General features: G+C 38.7%; 1 protein-coding gene across 3 annotated transcripts in view; it reads right to left on the bottom strand.

Annotated features, from left to right (window-relative positions):
• Window positions 1-24,727, bottom strand: part of AP3S1 (adaptor related protein complex 3 subunit sigma 1) — a 72,178-nt gene that overhangs the window by 44,398 nt on the left and 3,053 nt on the right. The gene's annotated exons all lie outside the window — the stretch shown is intronic.

Genomic DNA, 24,727 nt, shown 5'->3' on the forward strand with positions numbered 1-24,727 from the left:
TATGACAATATCAAATGGTGACAAAGATCTGGAGCCAAAGAAATTCTCGTCCTGCCAGTGAAAAGGTAAATGGTAAAACCATTCGGGCAAGAAGTTTTATAATTCAGCACTCTACTCTTAGGTATAATGCTAACCCATATGAAACCATAAGTTTTTGAAGGTCAAAAACAGTATAATATTGACAACTACATATACATAATAAATTCTTAACCTGTATACCAAGAAAGTCATAGAAGAATGTTCATAAAGGCACCATAACAACAACAACAAAAAAAGCTGAAAACAACCCAAATGTTCACCAATCACATAAGTTAGAGTATGCTTATATAACAGAATCCTATAAGAAGTAAAAACTAAATAAGTAAATTATACCCACCAATATGAATGATTCTCAAAAAATTAATGTGGAAAAAAGGAGTTACCAGAGCTCAAGTTGCTATTAAAAAAAAATACCACAAACTGATGACTTAACTAACAGAAATGTATTTTCTCACAATTTTGGGGGCTAGAGGTTCAAGACTGAGGTGCCAGGATAGCTGGTTTCTGGTGAGTGATATCTTTTTGGCTTGAAGACAACCACCTGCTCGTTGCATTCTTACATGTCCTTATGGGGAGAAACAGCAAGAACAGGCTCTCTGGTAACTCTTCTGGTAAGGGCACTGATCACACCCCGAGGGCCCCATGGTCATCAGCTCATCTAAACCTGATTAAGTTCCAAAGTCCTAACCCCAAATAACATCAAACTGAGGGTCAGGGCTTTAACATGTAAATGCAGGGGGTACACAATTCAGTCTACAGTAGGGGAGTAAAGCAAGTACCAGAATAATATGTAATCACTCCATTAGTATAAAATTCAAAAACATGAAAAACTAAACATTATGTCTGACAAAAATTTGGGGGTGATAAAAATAAAAACTATAAAGAAAATCATGGAAATGATTAACAGATTTCAAAGGCCTATTTTCATAGGAAGAAACAAAACTGTCATTCATAGATGAAAAGATTTTCCACATAGAAAATCTAACATAATTTACACAGAAGTGATACAATTAATAAATGGTTATAATAAGAACACAAAGACATTACATAAAAATCCTAATGCCATTCTAAACTGCTGCAAGAATGAGTTGCAAAATGTAATTTTAAAAAGATACCATCAAAAACCATGCATTGCCTAGGAGTAAAGGAAACAAAAAAATTGCAAGAGGAAACAAAAAAAAACCAAAAAACTTTACTGGAAAAAGTTAAAGAAGATCTAAGTAAATGAAAATATGTACAATGTTTATAGACTGAATGATCCAATATTATACAGATGTTCAAACTCCCCAAAATGCTCCAAAGTCTTAAGGTAATTCTAATCAAAATTTCAACATGGGTGTGGGAGATAAACTTGAAAACCTGATTACAACTCAAAATATGATTTATATATGAGAAGAGAATATAGAATAGAGAATTCAGCTAGAATAACCAGACACTCTCAAGTAGAATACAAGAGGACCTGTTGACCAGGTAAGAATTATTATAAAGCCACAGTAATTAAGATAACATATTGGTGCAGAAATAGAGAAAATGACTGATGGAGCCAGAAGCACACCCACACATAAGTATAATAATTTAATTTTAAATATAATACGCACTACAGATTAGCAGGGATGGAAGGGCATTTTCAAAAATGGTCCCAGGATGAAAATTATTGGTTTTGTTCCAACATAATGAACTTCTAGCTCTCATATTATACTCAAAAATCAATCCCAGATTGATTAAAAATAAATGTCAATGCAACCTAAAAGTCCATCAGCAAAGGAATGGATGAAGATGTGGTCCATATACACAATGGAATACTACTCAGCCATTAAAAAGACTGAAATGCCATTTGCAGCAACAGGACGGACCTTGAGTGTGGTACTGAGTGAAGTCAGACAGAGGGCAAGCATATTACATGACGTCCCTTATGTGTGGGTCCTGCAAAGAAACGACACCAATGCATGCATGGCTGAGTCCCTTCACCATTCACCTGAAACGACCGCAACACTGTTAACTGGCTGTACCCCATACAAAACAAAAAGTTTAAAGTTAAAAAAAATGTCAAGTATGAAGCTACAAAAATCTAAAAATATAATACAGAAGAATATCTTTATAACTTTGTAACAGTGTGGACTTTTAAACAAGACACAAATGGTAACTATAAAGGAAGTGGTAACTATAAAGGAAAAGATCTGCAAATTTGATCACATCGGAAGTAATTGCTTTTAATGCTGAAGTGACATCACAAAAAAAAATTAAGAGCTACAAACATGACAAATATTTCTACAATACATAAAACTGACAAAAGGAATAGTATCTAGCACATAAAAAATACTTAAATGCCAGCAAGAAAGAGATAAAAATTCCAACAGAAAAATAACTTGGCAAAAATAAGACTTGGAATACAACAAACTGAAAAGTTTCTCTATAGCAACGAAAACCATCAACAAAATAGGTACCCCACTGAATGAAAGAAAATGTCTGCAAATCATATATCTGATCAGAGGTTAATATTTAAAACATATAAAGACTCCATACAACTGAATAGCAAAAAAAAAAAAAAAATCCAAACAATCCTAATTTTAAACCTTAGGACAGAAAATCTAAATAGACTTTTCCAAACAAGACATACAGGTAGCCACAAGGTACAAGAAAAGACGCTCAATATCAGTAATCATCAGGGAAATACAAACTAAAACCACAATGAAGTATCACTTCACACCTGTCAGAGTGACTATAATAAAGATGCTCACGTGTTGGTGGGGAGGTGGAGAGAAGGGAACCACGGTGCACTGTTGATGGGAAAGTAAATTGGTGCAGCTACTATGAAAACCAGTAAGGAGGTTCCTCAAAAAAGTAAAAATAGAACTACCACATGATCCAGCAATTTCACTTCCAAGTTTTTATCTGAAGAAAATGAAAATACTAACTTGAAAAGATAAAAGCATTCTCATGTTCATCTGGGCATCATACACAATAACCAACATATGGCAACAACCTAAGTGTCCATGCAAAGATAGAGAAAATAAAATGTGGTGCATATCAAGGCATACCCTGCAAATATTGAAGGTCTGGTTCCAGACCACAGTGCAGCAATAAAATGAGTAACACAAAACTTTTGGTTACCCAGTTCATTAAAAAGTTATGTTTATTCTATAATGTAGGCTACTAAGTATTCAACAGGATTACATATAAAAAAAAAGTACATACCTTAATTAAAGAATACTTTATTGCTAAAAAATGTTAACCATCATCTGAGCTTTCCCTGAATTATAATCTTTCTGCTGGTGGAAGGTGTTGCCTCAATGGCTGCTGACTGATCAGGGTGGTGGTTGCTGAAGGTTTGGGTGACTATGGCCATTTCTTTATGTAAAACAACAATGCAGTTTGCCGCATCGATGGACTCTTCCTTTCATAAAGGAGGAATCATGCAGTGCTGCTTGACAGTATTTTACCCACAGGAAAATTTCTTTGAAAACTGGAGTCAGTCTTCTCAAGCCTACAATTGCTTTATCAACTAAATTTATGAATTACTCTAAGTCCTTTGTTGTCCTAATAACACTCTTTACAGCATCCCCACCAGGAATAGATTCTATCTCAAGAAACCACTTCTTTGCTCATCATTATGAAGCAACTCCTCACCTGTTCAAGTTTTATCATATTGCTGCTGTTCAGTCGCTCAGTAATGTCCAACTCTGCAACCCCATGGACTGCAGCATGTCAGGCTTCCCTGACCTTCACCGTCTCCCAGAGCTTGCTCAAACTCATATCCATTGAGTCAGTGATGCCATCCAACCATTCAGTTCCCTGTTACGCCCTTCTCCTCCTGTTTTCAACTGTTCCCAGCATCAGGGTCTTTTCCAATGAGTCGGCTCTTCACATCGGGTGGCCAAAGTATTGGAGTTTCAGCTTCAGCATCAGTCCTTCCAATGAATATTCAGGATTGATTTAATTTAGGGTTGATCTCCCTGCAGTCCAAGGGACTCTCAAGAGTGTTCTCCAACACCACAATTCAGAAAGCATCAATTCTTCGGTGGTCAGCCTTCCTTATGTCCAACTCTCACATCCATACACGACTACTGTAAAAACCATAGCTTTGACTATACAGACCTTTGTCAGCAAAGCAATGTCTCTGCTTTTGGGTTTTTTTTTAAATTTTTTTTTAATTTATTTTTTATTTTTTCCCAATTATTTTTATTAGTTGGAGGCTAATTACTTTACAGTATTGTAGTGGTTTTTGCCATACATTGACATGAATCAGCCATGGATTTACATGTGTTCCCCATCCTGAGCTCCCCTCCCACATCCCTCCCCCTCCCATCCCTCTGGGTCACCCCAGTGCACCAGCCCCGAGCACTTGTCTCATGCATCCAACCTGGGCTGGCGACCTGTTTCACACTTGATAATATACATGTTTCGATGCTGTTCTCTCAGATCATCCCACCCTCGCCTTCTCCCATAGAGTTCAAAAGTCTGTTCCATACATCTGTGTCTCTTTTTCTGTCTTGCATATAGGGTTATCGTTGCTATCTTTCTAAATTCCATATATATGCATTAGTATACTGTATTGGTATTTATCTTTCTGGCTTACTTCACTCTGTATAATGGGCTCCAGTTTCATCCATCTCATTAGAACTGATTCAAATGAATTCTTTTTAATGGCTGAGTAATATTCCATGGTGTATATGTATCACAGCTTCCTTATCCATTCGTCTGCTGATGGGCATCTAGGTTGCTTCCATGTCCTGGCTATTATAAACAGTGCTGCGATGAACACTGGGGTGCATGTGTCTCTTTCAGATCTGGTTTCCTCAGTGTGTATGCCCAGCAGTGGGATTGCTGGGTCATATGGCAGTTCTATTTCCAGTTTTTTAAGGAATCTCCACACTGTTCTCCATAGCGGCTGTACTAGTTTGCATTCCCACCAACAGTGTGAGAGGGTTCCCTTTTCTCCACACCCTCTCCAGCATTTATTGCTTGTAGACTTTTGGATAGCAGCCATCCTGACTGGAGTGTAGTGGTACCTCATTGAGGTTTTGATTTGCATTTCTCTGATAATGAGTGATGTTGAGCATCTTTTCATGTGTTTGTTAGCCATCTGTATATCTTCTTTGGAGAAATGTCTGTTTAGTTCTTTGGCCCATTTGTTGATTGGGTCATTTATTTTTCTGGAATTGAGTTGCTTGTATACTTTTGAGATTACTCCTTTGTCTGTTTCTTCATTTGCTATTATTTTCTCCCATTCCGAAGGCTGTCTTTTCACCTTGTTTATAGTTTCCTTCGCTGTGCAAAAGCTTTTAAGTTTAATTAGGTCCCATTTGTTTATTTTTGCTTTTATTTCCAATATTCTGGGAGGTGGGTCATAGAGGATCTTGCTGTGATTTATAGGCAATGTCTCTGCTTTTAATACTGTCTAGGTTTGTCACAGCTTTTCTTCAAAGGGGCAAGCATCTTTTAAATTTCATGGCTGCAGTCACTGTCACCAGTGATTTTGGAGTCCAAGAAAATAAAGTCTGTCACTGTTTCCCCATCTATTAACCATGAAGTGATGGGACCAGATGTCATGACCTTCATCTTTTGAATGTTGAGTTTTAAGCCAGCATTTTCACTCCCCTATTTCACCTTCATCAAGAAGTAAAAATATTTCCTCTTCGCTTTCTGCCATAAGGGTGGTGTCATCTGACTATCCGGGGTTGTTGATATTTCTCCTGGCAATCTTCATTCCAGTTTGTGCTTCAACCAGTCCAGCATTTTGCATGATGTACTCTACATATGAGTTACATAAACAGGGTGACAATATGCAGCCTTGATGTACTCCTTTCCCAATTTGGGAACAGTCTGTTATTCCATGTCCAGTTCTAATTGTTGTTTCTTGACCTGCATACAGATTTCTTAAGAGGCAGGTAGGGTGGTCTGGTATTTCCATCTCTTTAAGAATTTTCCACAGTTTGTTGTGATCCACACAGTCAAAGGCTTTTGTGCAATGAAGCAGAAGCATATGTTTTTCTGGAATTCTCTTGCTTTCCCTATGATCCAGTGGATGTTGGCAATTTGATCTCTGGCTCCTCTGCCTTTTCTAAATCCAGCTTGTACATCTGGAAATTCTTGGTTCCAGTACTACTGAAGTCTAGCTTGGAGGATTTTGAGCATTACTTTGCTTGTGTGTGAGATGAGTGCAATTGTGTCGTAGTTTGAACATTCTTTGGCACTGGAATGAAAACTGACCTTTTCAAGTCTTGTGTCCACTGTTGAGTTTTCCCAATTTGCTGGGATATTGAGTGCAGCACTTTAACAGCATCATCTTTCAGGATTTGAAACAGCTTAGCTGGAATTCCATCACCTCCACTAGCTTTGTTCACAGTGATGCTTCCTAAGGCCCACTCGACTTCACATTACAGGATGTCAGGCTCTAGGTAAGTGATCATACCATCACGGTAATCTGGGTCATCAAGATCTTTTTTGTATAGTTCTGTGTTTTCTTGCCACCTCTTCTTAATGTCTTCTACTTCTGTTAAGTCCATACTATTTCTGTCCTTTATTGTTTCCCTCTTTGCATGAAATGTTCCCTTGGTATCTCTAATTTTCTTGAAGAGATCTCTAGTCTTTCCCATTCTATTGTTTCCCCTATTTCTTTGCACTGTTCACTTAGGAAGACTTTCTTATCTCTCTTGCTAGTCTTTGGAACTCTGTAGTCACATCTTCAGGCTCTGCTCCTAATTCTAGTTCTCTTGCTATATCTACCACATCTGCAATTACTTCCTCCACTGGAGTCTTGAATCCCTCCCCTGCAAGTCATTCACAAAGGTTGGAATCAACTTCTTCTAACTCCTGTGAATGTTGATATTATCACCTCTTCTTATGAATCATAAATGCTCTTAATAGCATTTAGAATGGTGAACCCCTCCCTAAAGGCTTCCAACTGACTGGCCACATCCATCAGAGGAATCACTGTCTATGGCTGCTATAGCCTTACAAAATATATTTTTTAAAGTAGAAGACTTGAAAGTCAAAATGATTTCTTGATCTGTGGCCTGTAGAATGGATACTGTATTAGCAAGCATGAAAATAACATGAATCTCATTGTACATCTTCACCACAGCTCTTGGGTGACCACCTGCATTGTCATGAGCAATAATAATTTGAAAGGAATGTTTTATTTATTTTTTTTATGAGCAGGAGGTCTTAACAGTGGGCTTAAAATAAATTCAGTAAACCATGTTGCAAATAGATGTGCTGTCATCTGGCTTTGTTGTTCCATTTACAGAGCACAAGCAGAGCAGCACAATTTCAGCATAACATTAGCATAATTCTTAAGGGCCCCAGGATTTGGCGAATGGTAAATGAGCACTGGCTTCAAACGAGTCACCAGCTGCACTAGCCCTTAACAAGAGTCAGCCTAGTCTTTGAATCACTGATGCCAGGCCCGTCCTAGATGGCATCTTCTTCCAATAGAAGGATGTTCTGTCTACATGGAAAATCTGTCATTTAGTACAGTCACCTTCGTTCATTATCTTGATTCTTCTGAATAACTCAATGTAGTTTCTATATCAGCACTTGCTGTTTCACCTTGCACTTTCATGTTACTAAGGTTTCTTTCCTTAAACATCATGAATGAACCTCTGCCAGTTTCAAACTTCTCTTCTGCAGCATCCTCACCTCTGTCAGCCTTCACAGATCTGAAGAATTAACAGTCATGCTCTGGATTAGGCTTTGGCTTAAGGGAATGTTGTGGCTGGTTTGACCTTCTATTCAGACCACTGAAACTTTCTCCACATCAGCAGTAAGGCTACTTCACTTTCTTATCATTCGTGTGCTCACTGCAATAGTACTTTTAATTTCCTTCAAGAACGTTTCCTTTGCATTCACAGGTTGGCTATCTATTTGGTGCAAGAGGCCAAGCTTTTATCCAACCTTAGCTTTCAACATGCCTTCCTCACCAAGCCTAACCACATCTTGCTTTTGATTTAAAGTGAGAGATGTGGGACTCCTCCTTTCACTTGAACAACTTATAGGCTACTATCAGGTCACCAACTACTCTAATTTCAAAGCTGTTGTATCTCAGGAACCAGGGAGGCCCAGGAAGTGGGGGAGAGAAGGGGACTGGCTGGTCAGTGGGGCAGTCAGAACACACACATTTGGTTTGCTTTCATATGTGTGTGGTTTGTGGCACCCCAAAAAAAATTACAACAGTGACATCAATGATCACTCACAGACCATTATAACAAAGAAAATAATAATGAAAATATTTGAAATATTGCAAGAATTGCCAAAATGGGACACAGAGACACAGGTGAGCAAATGCTGTCAGAAAAACTGGCGCAAATAGACTTGCTTGAGGCAGGGCTTGCCACAGACCTCCAATATGTAAAAAATGCAGAATCTGGGGCAAAATGTGATAAAACAAAGGGCAATAAAATGAGGCATGCTTGTAAATCTGTGTTATTTTTAAGTCACTACGTTTGTGGTCAATTCTTAGGGCAGCAATAAAAGTAAATACCAGACCATACTGGGGGATAAAGAAAATATCAACAAGCCAGATGCTGAAATCCCTATTTCTTTACTTTGGTCAGCTCCCAGAATTCTATACCAGAGCTGGCACAACCGAAAGTCAACTGGGCACATCTCTTCCAAATTCTGCATTCCGTCACACGATGTCACCACATCATGTTGATAGCATGAAACTGACCATAACGGAGTCCTTACACCATGTAGCAAATACCACAAAATAGAGCTCTTTCCTCCAGGTAAGCCAGTCGTTAAAAAAAAAAAATACTGGCCATTTGTGTCTTCCTTAAATGCAAATCAAAACTTCAAAGACGTATCATTTCACACTGGTAGAACGGCTACCATTAAAAAGTCCACAAATAATAAATGCTGGAGAGGGTATGAAGAAAAGGGAATCTCCTACACTGTTGATGGGAATGTAAGTTGGTGCAGTCAACTTACGGGAAGTTCCCCAGAAAACTAAAAGTAGAATTACCATATGATCCAGCAATTCCACTGCTGGTATATACCCAGACAAAACTACAATTTGAAAAGATGTATGCATCCCCATGTTCATAGCAGCACTATTTACAACAGCCAGGACACAAACAGATGAACGAATAAAGATGTGGTACATATATACCATAGACTACTGCTCAGCCAAAAAAATGAATGAAACACAGATGTGACTAAAGATTATCATGGGGCTTCCCTGAAAGCTCAGGAGGTAAAGAATCCACCTACAATGTGGGAGGCCTGGGTTTGATCCCTGGGTTGGGAAGATCCCCTGAAAAAGGATAAGACTACCCACTCCAGTATTCTGACCTGGAGAATTCCATGGACTGTAGAGTCCATGGGGTCACAAAGATTTGGACACCACTGAGCATCTTTCACTCCACAAAGATTATCATACTAAGTGAAGTCAGAAAGAGAATGACAAAAAGCATATGATACCACTTATATGTGGAATTTAAAATATGGCACAAATAAACCTATCTATAAATCAGAAACATACTCACAGACATAGAGAGCAGACTTGTGCTTGCCAGGGGGAAAGGATAGTAATGGGGAGAACTACTGGGAGTTTGGGATTAGTAGAGGTAAACTATTATATGTAGGATGGATAAACAACAAATTCCTACTGTATAGCACAGGGAACTATGCTCAATATCCTGTGATGAACAATAATGGAAAAGAATATTTTAAAAAAAGAATGTGTGTGTATTACTGAGGCACTCTGCTGTATAGCAGAAATGGGCACAACACTGTAAATCAACTACATGTCAATAAAAATTTTTTTATTTAAAATATATACCATCCAAGCTTCACTCATAAAAATTCCTATACTATCTTCCATGGTAACTAGATGCAGAAGCTCCTCTGACACCATCTCAAGGATGACAAATAAGTGCCCACAAAGGAGGTTCTAGCTGATCAGGAACACTAAACTAGACTTAATGTGAGTTAAAAATAAGTCTTTATTGCATTAAGCACAAAGACTTGGGGAGACTGCTGTTATAGCAGTTTCCACTGTTACACTAGTGAAACTGCCTATCCTGACCATCCCAGTAAAGCTCATATGCTGCTAAGGCGCTTCAGTCGTGTCCGACTCTGTGCGACCCCATGGACGGCAGGCCACCAGGCTCCCCCGTCCCTGGGATTCTCCAGGCAAGAACACCAGAGTGGGTTGCCTTTTCCTTCTCCAATGCATGAACGTGAAAAGTGAAAGTGAAGTCGCTCAGTCGTGTCTGACTCTTAGTGACCCCATGGACCGCAGCCTACCAGGCTCCTCCATTCACGGGATTTTCCAGGAAAGAGTACTGGAGTGGGTCACCAGTGCCTTCTCCAAAGCTCATATAGACAACCTCTATTCACAGATTCAGTAGTCATGTATGGATGTGAGAGCTCAACAATAAAAAAAGGCTGTGCCAAAGAACTGATGCCTTCAAATTACGGTGCTGGAGAAGACTCTTGAGAGTCCCTTGGACTGCAAGGAGATCAAACAGTCAATCCTAAAGGAAATCAACGCTAAATATTCTTTGGAAGGACTGACGCTGAAGCTGAAGCCCCAATACTTTGTCTACCTGATGTGAAGAGCTGAGTCACTGGAAAAGACCCTGACGCTGGGAAAGACTGAGGGCAGGAGGAGAAGGGGACGACAGAGGATGAGATGGCGGGTTGTCATCACCGACTCAATGGACACGAGCTTGAGCAAACTCCGGGAGATGGTGAAGGACAGGGAAGTGTGACGTGCTGCGGTCCACGGGGTCGCAGAGTCAGACAGGCCTGAGCGAATGAACAGTGTTGACATGGAGCTAGAGTCTCCGGCTGGCTCTTAGTGCCCTACCTCTACAGAGGAGTCAACCAGAGACCAGTGCACATCTGATGAGCGCTCTAAACAAAAGCTAAGGACAAAACCAGGGCTGAAAAGCAACTGACAGGAAACAAACCAAGTAGAGTGAAGCAAAAACGTAAGTGCCCGGCATTAGTACCAGTGAGCCAAGAAAAGGTTATCCAACTGTGAACAGGACAGCACATCATAAAGCAGTAACACTCAAATTTTTTATAAAGAGTTCATGTAAATTAAAAATATGAGAAGCAATCTTAAAATTCAGGGCAAAGACTAGAAAATAAAGTGAGAAAACCATTCCAAAAATAGGACCAAAGGGCAGAAAAATAGAAAATAGGTGAGAAAGAATAACAGAAGTAGAACAACAATCCAGAGGAATGCTGAATAAAAGGAGATTTAAAAAAAGAACTGAGAAAATTTTCAAGGAGAGAAAACAAGAATTTCCAGAATTAAAGCACCCGTCAAGAACCCAGCACAACTAGTGAAAACAGATTCACAGCAAGAGTCCATGAAACCTAAGAAACTGCAGACAAACAGGAGTCTACGTATTTTCTGCAGAGGAAAAAGAGGCCAATACACAAAGGAATAGGTAATTAGAACTTCATCAGGCTTTTTGATAACAATACTGGAAACTAAAGGTAAAAGAGCAATGTCATCAAAATTCTAAGGAAAAGTTATTTCCAGCAATAATTCTATAGGCGGTCAATGTAAAGTTACAGTCTCTTCAGACTTGCAAAGTCTCAAAAAAATTTATTAATATCTCCCATGATCTTTCTTCCTCAAGGAGTTACTGGAAGATATGTTCCACCATGGTAAGGTGATAAACCAAAAAAACAAGCAAGAGGAGATCCAACACAGGAACAGGAAAAAGGAATACCTACAATAACAAAGATTCTAACGTGACTGCCATAAAGCAGGTCCAAAGGATTTCAGGAGAGACTTCCTTTTTTTTTTTTGGTAGGCTCCAGAGTCCCCCTGTGGATAGCTGTTCAACAGCTAGTTGTGATTCTGGTACTCTCACACGAAGAGATGAGCGCATGTCCTTCTACTCTGCCATCTTGAATCAATCTCTCCAAGAGAGATTTCTTCACGAATAAGAAACTGATAGAAAATGTATATAACTGAGACAACTGGCAAAGACATGGATTAATGGTAAGTAAATAAAAGATTAGATCAAAGGAAAAGGTGACTGTATCTCCAAGGAAAAGGAAATGTCAGGAAAAACTAAGTGATTTATAATGTGGTTCAGATGAGGATGGTGTTCACAAAAGAAACTAATGTAAACATTAAATACTGATCTAACCAAAATTACGAAATAACTATGAAAGGATTGGAAGGATACAGATGTTGAATGGGAGGGGTGGAAAAAGAGCTAAATAATCATTTTCAATAGCAGAAATCAACAGATCATGCCTATAAGTGAAAAATGCCCATTGCCTACAGGCAACAAAACAAGCATGTTATTTAGAGACATGTAATAAACACCGAGTTATCAGATAAATGTATGTACCTACGGGAGGGGGAGAATGAGAGCATGTTATTTTTCATAATAAATCCTACAGAACTATATAATAGTTCTTTGTGTGTGTGTGTTCAGTTGCTTAGTCATATCTGACTCTTCACGACCCTGTGGGCCACAGCCTGCTAGGGTCCTCTGTCCACGGGATTTTTCCCAGCAAGAATAATGGAATAGGTTGCCATTTCCTCCTCCAAAGGATCTTCCTGACCCAGGGATGGAATTCCTATCTCCTGCACTGCAGGCAGATTCTTTACTGCTGAGCCAGTGGGGAATCCTGTTACATTCTATAACCTATGCTTATGTATACAACTTTGATAAGCAAGCTAAAAATAAAGAAGGGAGGGAAGAGAGTATGGATTCTGCAACCAGACTACCTGGCTTTATTCCTGAATATGGTCTTTATTAACTGTGTAACTTTGAGCAAATTGCTTTACCTGCCTGAGTTTTCCTCTGGTAGCAAGAATAATAATATCTACCTCACAGAGTTGTTGTGAGGATTGAATTAATACACATAAAGCTCTAAAAAACAACAGCTGGCACATAATAAGCATGGATTAACACTGACTTACTTTAGAATATCCATTTCGAGGCCTTGTCATCATCCGTTAAACAGCTTGAGAATTATAATGAAAGTATAAAGGTCTTATAGGAGTCTTAAGAAAAGTTATCTTTTTGCATTACATTACTGTTTATAAACAAATAACAGGTTAAATATGTGAAACTCTAATTACGTTTCACTGTTTTAACAGTGAAAAGAATTTCTCATACAAATTTCAAGACTGCTACTTGGAATCATCTTTCTTAAAATACCAAGCAATACTCAACTAACAAAATCAATACTAGAAAGAAGCCCTGAAATTTTAATCAAGCAACCGAAGTCTAAGTTAAGATTAAACAAATCAAGTCTCTACTGACAAAAGACAATTTCCCTTTCTTTAAAAATCAATTTAATTTAACAGCTTTCATAAAGAAGCCTGGAGCTTGCTTTAGGCAGATCAGATTTCCTAACGCTACAGTTTCATAACAGAAGTCAAAAGATACACATACATTTCAGTCAATCACATCCCCTAGATTACATCAGTCTAAAGACAACTAGAATTACATGACGGCAACGATGCTTATTATTTTTAATACTTCTTAATCCACACTGAAAACCAAATTTTAAAAATCCAGTAGCCCAGTTATAAAAACTTACCTTTTTCTATGTTCCTTCCTTGATTCTAAACATTTATCCCAAACAAAAAACAAAAACCCAAACTTTCCTCTAATCAGACAGTAAATATATCATTATCCGCTTCCTTGCCTCCCACAAATAATTTTTTTCTTAAAGTACATTCATTTACTCCACTGAATGTCAGAATATCAACAATTACCAACACAAAAAGAAAGTTTCTTTTCCGAAAGAGCTTAAAACAAGAAATAAAATGAATGTATCTACTTAGTATTTTTATTTCACATTCTATATTTTGCCTTTTTTATTGTTCAAAAAAGAAATATACATCTTTATGATAAAAGGGGGTAACCTCTGACATAAAAACAGCACAAAAAATATATTCAATACTGTAAGAAGTCAAGGGGAACACATGATTTTCAACAGCAAGAATTATCTTCAAAGAAAAGTGACATATATCTAGGGACGGCCTTACAGAACAGACAGAATTCAGGAATGCAGAGAAGGAGGAATGTGATGCTACATGATATTGGAGGCAGAAGGAGAAGTCTGGGCCAAAGCAAGGACCAAAGCATAACCACAGTGAGCAGCATCAATGAGGAATAATAATTAGTTTACTTTGCATTAAAATGCAGAAGGGAGAGAAAGACTGTCTTTTTCCTAAAGGGAACAGAAGTTTGTAAACTAAGCCACAGAGCACTCCAACACTCAGAAAACATGAAAAAGAGAAGGCCTCAACAAAAAAATTCAGTTAGTGTGGGGTTTTTTTTGCCAAATCTCGCCCAAGTTGGAAGTCTGCCTTGAAACTTGTATACGCGAGTAAGCTTCACTTTTAGCCTGAGTGTATAAAGAAGAAGCAGTCATCACTGGGCTACCCCTATATCCCAGCCAACAAGGAGAGAAGGCAGCACCTGCAACTGAAATTACACTAGCACCTGCCCAGACAGTTCATTAAATTTCTTTGAACTCAATGGTGTTTCCCCTTACAATGTATAAAGATGTGTTAATAATGCTTAGCACAATAAAGCACTCAATATGTGAAAGCTATTATCAACACTCTAAAATTAACATCTATCATACTAAGAAGTTTGCCACTTTCAGTGGCAAAAACCCTATTATTTAATTTAAATAACAAACAGCTGAGAAGGTGAGAGACTGAGTCTGAAATATTTAGAGAGAGAGACTGAACCCGTGGTGGAAGGTGAAAGGTCTGAGAACTAAAAAACAAAGTAAAATTTGGGGACGAAAACTGGAGTAAGGTACTTAGACAATTCAATAGGAAAAGAATAGTCTTTTCCACAAAAGGTGAGAGGAAAAATGGATAGCTACATGCAAAAAATGACATTAAACTCTACCCCACACCATATACAGAGCTAACTCAAAAAAAGATCACAGATCTAAATGTAAGAAAACTACGAAACTCCTGAAAGGAAATATAACCTATATGATCTTGGATTAGACAAAGTTTTCTTAGATATGCCAAAAAAACACAGGGACAGGGGGGAAAAAAGGATAAACTGGACAAAATCAAAATAAAAAACCTTTAGGGACTTCCCTTGTGGTCCAATGGTTAAGAACCCAGCTTCCAGTGCAGGGGATGCGGGTTTGATCCCTGGCCAGGGAACTAAGTTCCCACATGTCACAGGGCAACGAAGGCCGAGCACCGCAACAAAGAGCTGACGTGGCCAAACAAATACAGGCCTTAAAAATTACAAACCTCTGTGCTGCAAATGACACTAGAAGGAAAGTGAAAGCAACAACAAAGATGTGCAACTCATGCATCTGTAAGGTGTTTGCATCCAGAGTGTATCGAGAACTCTTACAAACTCAATAACAAAAAGACATATAACCGAACTTAAAAATGGATTAAGGATTTGAATAGACTTTTCTCCAAAGATACACAAATAGCCAACAAGTACATGAAAAGATGCTGTCACTGTCATTAGGAAAATATAAACGAAAACCACAATGAGATACCATCTGACATCCAACACATTAGCTAGAATCAAAAAGACACGTAATAATAAGAGTTAATGAAGATCTGGAGAAATTGGAGCCTACATACATTGCTGATGGGTATTTAAAATGGAATACACAATCTGGAGAACAATCTGGCAATTCTTTAAATAATTAATAAACATAGTTACCATATGACCTAGTCATTCCACTCCTCGATACATAACCAAAAGATACCAAAATATATGCCCACAGAAAAAATCTGTACATGAATATTCATAGCAACACTATCCACAGTAGTCAAAAAGTAGAAACAGTTCAAACATCCATCAACTGATGAAGGACAAACAAATGTGGTATGTCTGTACAATGGAATATTATTTGGCCATAAAAATGCAGTACAGATACGTGCAACAACATGGGTGAATCCTGAAAATATCATACTAAGTGAAAAGATGGCAGCCACAAGAGACTACATATTTCATGATTTCATTTATGTGAGATGTCTAGAATAGGCAAATCTAAATACACAGAAAATAGATTAGTAGTTGCCAAGGGCTGGGGGGAGTAGAGATTAGGGATTGACTGTTAATGGGTATGAGGTTTCATTTGGTTTGATAAAAATGTTCTAAATATACATTATGCTAATAGTTGCATTAATACAGCCATGAATAAAAAAAATTTTTTTTAATCACTGAATTGTACACTTTAAATGGGTAAATTTTATAGTATGTGCATTATAAAGTATACCTTAAAGATTTTTAAAGGTTAGCTAATTCTTTAAAAAAAAAAAAAGCCGGGCAAGTCTTTTAGCTTTCTCTTTAAAATACCTCCCAATGAAACTCTCTTCTCTGGAAGACTTGTGTAGAACTTCGCATTTTGTAATAAGAAGGAAGTTCACTCCAAAACAAGGTCTACAAAGACAATTCATTTTGAGGAAATAGAAAGAACATCCAAAAACAATCTCTGGACTGTTCTATAGTCCCTTAGCTATATAATTTTCCAACCAAGGATAGGAAGTAACAAGAAGTAGTAATAATAAAAGTAGCAATGAAAGTTATTATTAATTTATGTAACAAGTACTGAGTTTTTATTATGCATCAGGTTTTGAAAGTATTTTCTTACCCAATATTCACTTTAAAAAACCTTATTCAAAATAAAAGGCCACAGCAGAAGACTGGTTAAATAAATTATGATATACTATACAATAAACTATTATATAGTCATTAAAAAATCACTTTCTGGATATGATAGCAAAAGCACAGGAGAACAAAAAAAAGATGGACCTCACCAAAATCAAAAATTTTGTGCATCAAAAGACTGTCCTTTGAAAAGGGATAACACTCCTTGGGTGAAAAAGCAACCCACTGATTGGGAGAAAATATCTGCAAATCATGTATCTGATAAGAAACAACTCAACAACAAAGAAACCAAATAGCCTGATTATAAAATGGGTAAAGTCTTAGATATTTCTCCAGAGAAGATATACAAGTGATCAGTAAACACAGAGATGACGCTCAACATCACTAGTCAACAGGGAAGTGTAACCTAACACCCAGGTTCACAGCAGCATTACTCACAACACTCAGAAAGTGGAACCCAAGCATCCATTAATAGACAAATGGATAAATAATGCAGGGCATATGCATATATACCATGGACTGTTATCCAGCCTTGAGAAAGAAGAGAACATGCAACAACACTGTTAAATCTCTTTAGACACCATGCCAAGTGAAGGGTTTCCCGGGGGGCGCTAGAGGTAAAGAGCCCATCTGCCAACGCAGGAACATAAGAGAAACAGGTTCGATCCCTGGGTCGGGAAGATCCCACGGAGGAGAGCATGGCAACCAACTCCAGTACTCTTCCTGGAGAATCCCATGGACAGGAGTGTGGCGGGCTACAGTCCATAGGGTCGCAAAGAGCCGGATATGACTGAAGTGACAGCATGCATGCATAGCATGCATTCCTGCTAAATCAAAGAGGCCAGTCATGAAAGGACAAACATTGCATGATTCCTCTTTCATGAGATTCCTAACCAAATTCACTGAGACAGAAAGTAGAATGGTGGTTGCCAGTGGCTTTCCAGGGAGAAGGGGACAATGGGGGGGTTAAGTGTTTAACAGTGTACAAAGTTTCAAATGGGGAAGATGAAGAAGTTCTCCAGATAGATGGGAGGGATAGTTACACAACGCTTTACTTAATGCTACAGAGCTATATACTTAAAATGGTAAATCTGTTACAAATGTTTTATCACCATAAAAATCATTTTATAATAATCACACCAAGAATTGACAGGTAATGGCAGAATACATGTGTGGTGGGATGAACTGGCAATCTTTTCCACTTAATTGGCTAGCACACAGTCATCAAAACAATACAGTGGGTCTGACACTCTGATCAAGAGCCCTTTCCTCCTGGGTAACAGAGAACAGTGACTGACAGCTATGGATTCCTGTATTAGGAGGCTCCGAGCAAAGCAGAAAAGATATAAATGCTTCCTGGCACAATAACAGAGGTGGTCTAGTAGGCTTCACATAAACTTTGCTCATCTATAATTAAGGCTGTGAGATGTCTGAGAAGATAAATGCTTTTCTTCTTGAGCTGTGTTACTTCACAGGTTACTTAGGAAATGAAACCAGCTTGATCACTGGTCTCATTAATACAGAGGCTGCACAGAATTGAGCGCTCACTTTTGCCTTCATTTGCTGGGCGAGCTCTCCTACCTCTCCAAACCAGGTAGAGAAGAAAATAATTGAGCAGAGGAGAGCATCACTGCCTCTCCTGCAGAGGCGAGAGGCATTGTTCAACCAAACAAAATACAAGTGGGATTCAAGGAGAAACGCCACTTCCTGTGGAGAACACGACAGGGATGATGTCATCTGACTGAAAGACTGGAAGAAGAGACGGTGCGATTTGACACAGGCATGATCTGTCCCTCTCTTTCTCTGACTTCATCTCCTGTCACTCTTCCCTGCGACCACTCCGCCTGCCTTCTCGCTATTCCTCCACACCCACTGTGGACCTGTCTGAGGGATCCTGCACCTCCTTCTGCCTGAAACGTTCTTTCCTCAGTTCTTCTCACACACTCCCTCACCTAGTTCGGTTCTCTTCTCCAACATCAGGTTTGTAAAGAGTCTTTCCTTGATGATTTTATTTAAGATAGCTTCTCCCCATCATTCTTTATCCCCCTACACGGTTTCCTTTTTTTTTTCATAGACTAATCACAGTTTGACATAATTCATTTATTGTTTATTTCTTGTCACTGGAAAGTATTAATAAACCCACAGGGCAGGAAGGCTGTCAGTCTTACTCATTACAATATTCCCAGAGCTTAGAACAGGGGCGTACAAAACAACAAATAAATATGTGTGGAAGGAATATGGGCAGGGAGGAGAGAAAGAAGAGTGCAATGGACAGGTCAGATAGTACCCAAAAAGGACACTCTTACTTTCAAAGGACTAAGCCTGGATGTGCCTCCCCTTGGAGTCAAGAAATTAACACCTGAGAGCTAGAATGCTGGCCTTTACTGCTCCTACACAGCTTGAGAGTTTCCTGATCCTTTAGTAAATAAAGCTGTATATCTGTATTGCAGTTCAGGTGGGTCGTGACAGGAAGGCTGACAGGGCCAGAATTGCCTTGGCTTAGCAGCAGCAGTGAAGAAATCAGTAACCCAAAAATACAAAGACAATTCCAAGTGCTAAAGAAGGAATTCTTTGACGTTATCACAAAAATTAGCAAGGATTTCCCTTCAGAATCAAAAAAAGGGAAGGGCCCTGATACACTCAGCTTACTTACATAAGTTCAATTCTATGCGGGGAGGGAGGAAGATATATATGGAGAAAAAAAATACATGCAAGTTATTAAAATGCAATTAATATACATTATGTGTTTTTAAATATTTAATAACAGAACAGCTAGACATGAGATGGCTGGATAGCATCATCAACTCAATGAACCTGAATTTGAGCAAACATTGGGAGATAGTGAAGGACAAGGAAGCCTGTTATGCTGCAGTCCATGGGGTTGCAAAGAGTTGGACATGACTTAGTGACATGACATTAACAACAAGACATTAACATATCTGGTTATCTTAAAGCCACAAGACTAAATATCTCTTCAAGAAAATTAGAGATACCAAGGGAACGTTTCATGCAAAGATGGGCTCAATAAAGGACAGAAATGGCAGGGACCTAACAGAAGCAGAAGATATAAAGAAGAGGTGGCAAGAATACACAGAAGAACTGTACAAAAAAGATATTCATGACCCAAATAATCATGATGGTGTGATCATTCACCTAAAGCCAGACATCCTGGAATGTGAAGTCAAGTGGGCCTTGGGAAGCATCACTACGAACAAAGCTCGTGGAGGTGATGGCATTCCAGTTGAGCTATTTCAAATCCTGAAAGATGATGCTGTGAAAGTGCTGCACTCAATATGCCAGCAAATTTGGAAAACTCAGCAGTGGCCAGAGGACTGGAAAAGGTCAGTTTTCATTCCAATCCCAAAGACAGGCAATGCCAAAGAATGCTCAAACTATGCACAATTGCACTCATCTTACACGCTAGTAAAGTAATGCTTAAAATTCTCCAAGCCAGGCTTCAAGTGTACGTGAACCATGAACTTCCAGATGTTCAAGCTGGTTTTAGAAAAGGCAGAGGAACCAGAGATCAAATTGCCAACATCCGCTGGATCATCCAAAAAGCAAGAGATTTCCAGAAAAACATCTATTTCTGCTTTATTGACTATGCCAAAGCCTTTGACTGTGTGCATCACAATAAACTGTGGAAAATTCTGAAAAAGATGGGAATACCAGACCACCTGACCTGCCTCTTGAGAAACCTGTATGGAAGTCAGGAAGCAACAGTTAGAAGTGGACATGGAACAACAGACTGGTTCCAAATAGGAAAAGGAATACGTCAAGGCTGTATATTGTCACCCTGCTTATTTAACTTATATGCAGAGTACATCATGAGAAATGCTGGGCTGGATGAAGCACAAGCTGGAATCAAGATTGCCGGGAGAAATATCAATAACCTCAGATAAGCAGATGATACCATCCTTATGGCAGAAAGCGAAGAACTAAAGAGCCTCTTGATGAAAGTGAAAGAGGAGAGTGAAAAAGTTGGCTTACAGCTCAACATTCAGAAAACTAAGATCATAGCATCTGGTCCCATCACTTCATGGCAAATAGATGGGGAAACAGTGGCTGACTTTATTTTTTGGGCTCCAAAATCACTGCAGATGGTGACTGCAGCCATGAAATTAAAAGATGCTTACTCCTTGGAAGGAAAGTTATGACCAACCTAGACAGCATACTAAAAAGCAGAGACATTACTTTGCCAACAAAGGTCCGTCTGGTCAAGGCTATGGTTTTTCCAGTAGTCATGTATGGATGTGAGAGTTGGACTGTGAAGAAAGCTGAGCACAGAAGAATTGATGCTTTTGAACTGTGGTGTTGGAGAAGACTCTTGAGAGTCCCTTGGACCGCAAGGAGATCCAACCAGTCCATCCTCAAGGAGATCAGTCCTGGGTGTTCACTGGAAGGACTGATGCTGAAGCTGAAACTCCAATACTTTGGCCACCTGATGTGAAGAGCTGACTCATTTGAAAAGACTCTGATGCTGGGAAAGGCAGGAGGAGAAGGGGATGACAGAGGATGAGATGGTTGGATGGCATCACCAACTGGATGGACATGGGTTTGGGTAGACTCCAGGAACTGGTGATAGATAGGGAGGCCTGGTGTGCTGCGGTTCATGGGGTCGCAAAGAGTCGGACATGACTGAGTGACTGAACTGAACTAAACTGAAAGCCATAAGTATTCTATAACTCCAAAAACAGCTTCAATGAATTCTTTGTGTTATTAATGTCTAAAAGGGATATACTCTTCATTGGGATATTCTAAAGAAAAAATTTAAGAAGACATAGGGAAGAAGTATATTAAATAACAACAGTTATCTATGGGTGGTGAAATCAAGGATGACCTTAGTGATCTTAATACTTACATATTTTTCATGTAATCACAATAAATTTATTTAAAGATAAAAACAATAAATATTCTAGCAATCAGCTTAACCAAAGAAACATAATGCAGCCACTCGATACAAGGCCTTTTTCAGTTCTGAAAGGCAGAGGAGTGGACTATGACATTTTCCTATTTATAACCTTTTCCCCCAAACCAAAAATCACTGTGAGGGTGAACACTTTATTTCTTCCTTTCAATACAATTTGCAACAGGTTTACTAATGTTAATTTTTTAAAAAGCAAGTCTTTAAGCATACTTACCTACAAAAATTGTGATTATATTAGAATTTGAATTTTTTAATATTCCACTGGTATAAGAAACACCTTGAACTAAGTAATAAGTAAGATTTTTTGTGTCACGTGTTCAGAACCACATAGTATCAAGAACTATTCTTGATAGTAACATCCTCAGAAACAATCTAAGATTACAGAGAATGGGGCTTCCCGGGTGGTGCAGTGGTTACAAATGGGCTTTGCAATGCAAGGGACAGGGGTTGGACCCCTAGTCCGGGAAGATCCCACACGCTGCACAGCAACTAAGCCCACGTGCTGCAACGACGGAGCCACAGCTGCCGAGCCCACCCGCTGCAACTACTAACGCCCCTGCACCCGGAGCCTGTGCCCCTCAGCAGGAGATGCCACTGCAGTGAGGAGCCAGCATGCCACAGCAGAGAAGCTCCCACGTGCCACAACTAGAGAAAGCCTGTGTATGGCAATGAAGACCCTGCAACCAAAAATAAAATAAAATTACAGAGAAGAAAATATCTATTCAAAAGAAATAACATGAGCTAATGAAGAGGGAATAGTGGATACTATTTTGCCTACCCACATCCACTCCTCTCTTCCACCTTTCCAACAGAATAGCAATTTTCTTCATATTTCCACCCTCATCCTCAGCTGCAAGTGAAAGTGTGAAAGTCACTCAGTCGTGTCTGACTCTTTGCGACCCATGGACTATACAGTCCATAGAATTCTCCAGGCCAGAATACTGGAGTGGGTAGCCTTTCCCTTCTCCAGGGGATCTTCCCAGCCCAGGGATGGAACCCAGGTCTCCCGCACTGCAGGCAGATTCTTCACCAGCTGAGCCACAAGAGAAGCCCCAGCTGTGAGGGTGGACCCCAATTAGTCTAACCAGACAGTAGAACCACCCAGACTGAAGGGAAAGACATAGTCTAGGATTACAGGAACAGATCACTCTCTTCTTGTCAATTTTATTAATTAAAACTGATTCCAAGGAGGAAATCAACCTTTGGATATCAACTTTGTGAAGCGCAGGGCAGAGAAAGAGAAACAAACTGGATCTATAGTGAAGTCACTGATTTGCTGAATCAAATAATTTTGGAGTTTGTCTATTAGTCTGCATTTCCTATTCTGTATCCTAACAAAGTTCCTTTTAAAGCAAATTGGAGTCAGGTTACATAAAACTCAATTTGTATAGTCAAAAGTGTCCTAACTCATGTGGAAGGAAATAAAATAATTTTGAATTATCTTGTTAACAAAACAGTCAAATACTATATGTTAATATGTGTTAATACCTAAATTTAAACTTAGAATTGTTGACATCTCAATCATAAAAATAAGTTTAACTATCCCACTTGCCACAATGTCTTAACAGCTGCTAAAAAAGACATCAGTCAACACCACTGCATCTTTCTCAAAGAAATTTTTAAAAGAAAAAGTTATATATACTTACACTTTAAATTTTTTATGTAAACAAATTCAAGAAAAGGAAAGAACAATATGAGCGTTCTACCTAGGGCTTGCATTTGGTTGAAAAACAACTTAATAATCAAATATAGTTTATAAGAATGTTGAGACAACTCATGTATGTAATAGTTTGAAAATTTTCCTGTTTGTACTTTGTGTACACCCTTATACATACACAACTGCTTAAATCTGTAGACACAACTACAATAATTCATATAAAAGGAAAACAATTTTATTACAGATTTTCACCAAAGGATATGCCATGGTGCATTAATAACATGAGAATCATAACCCAAGGGTTTTTTTCCTTGCTTGATGGCTATATAAAATATATATCTGGCTTACGAAATATAAATCTCTTTAGTGATTTGTAGTAATATACAAATATTGCCAGGCAAATATTAAAACACTGAAGTTTACTGTTGCCAAGTCGCTGTTGCTAAATGTCAATTAAAGAAGTAAAGCAAGAAAAATATTTGAATTTCTGCAGTCAAGTTCAAGGATGTGCTTGCGTGTTAAATCGCTTCAGTCGTGTCCGACTCTTTGCAACCCTATGGACTGTAGCCTGCCAGGCTCCTCTGTCCATGGAATTCTCCAGGCAAGAATACTGGAGTGGGTTGCCATGCCCTCCTCCAGGGGATCTTCCCAAACCAGGGATAGAACCTGCATCTCTTACGTCTCCTTCATTGGCAGGTGGGTTCTTTACCACTAGCAACATCTGGGAAGCCCAGTTCAAGAATACAGGAGGGAAAAACAAAAGTGAACGAATTCTGAGTCCACTCTTGAAATCTTACATATCTGATTCTAGCAGAATGAAACTAAAAACCTCAGTTTAGAAAACCTAGGGTGACTTTATATGTCCCATACATTGAACAGCAGGTCGGAGGCACAATCATATCTAAACATTTATTACAGCAGGAAGTGGAAATCTGTACTATTAAAGGGTAAACACAAACTGTTGTATCATAAGGGAGAATAAATGAGAAATGGAAATCCAAGGCAGTAAGGAAAACTGGTTGGCAAATGGTTAAACAGTTTTCAAACTCTTCAGTGTCAAATCATTATTGCTGGACTCAAACCTCAGCATCCCATCAGAGTACAGGAATGGTACCCAAACCACACCCCTAGATATCCCTCAATAAACTAAACTCAAAACTGCCAATGATATTGGATATATACTTCTTAAAGCCTTCTTTCAACTAAAAACCAAAACAGTTGCAATAGCAGCTGTTTTCTCATTACTTCTGTCCTAAAGACATGGATTCTTAAAACTTTCAGTTAATAAAAAGACTAAAGAGTTGGAAGGAACCTCAGGAAATCATTTCTAAACACACTCCATCTGAAGCTAGGAAACTCTGATGAATACATTTAGCAAAGAAATACAGAGTTCTTTATATTTAAGGTTTAATGTTGATTGCTGAGGGTAACACAAAGATGTTTAAAACCTGATACCTTCTGTTAAGGAATGTATAGGATGCCCCAAGGAATTATGCA

This window comes from Cervus elaphus, chromosome 12 (genome assembly GCF_910594005.1).
Source record: "Cervus elaphus chromosome 12, mCerEla1.1, whole genome shotgun sequence".
NCBI lineage: Eukaryota > Metazoa > Chordata > Mammalia > Artiodactyla > Cervidae > Cervus > Cervus elaphus.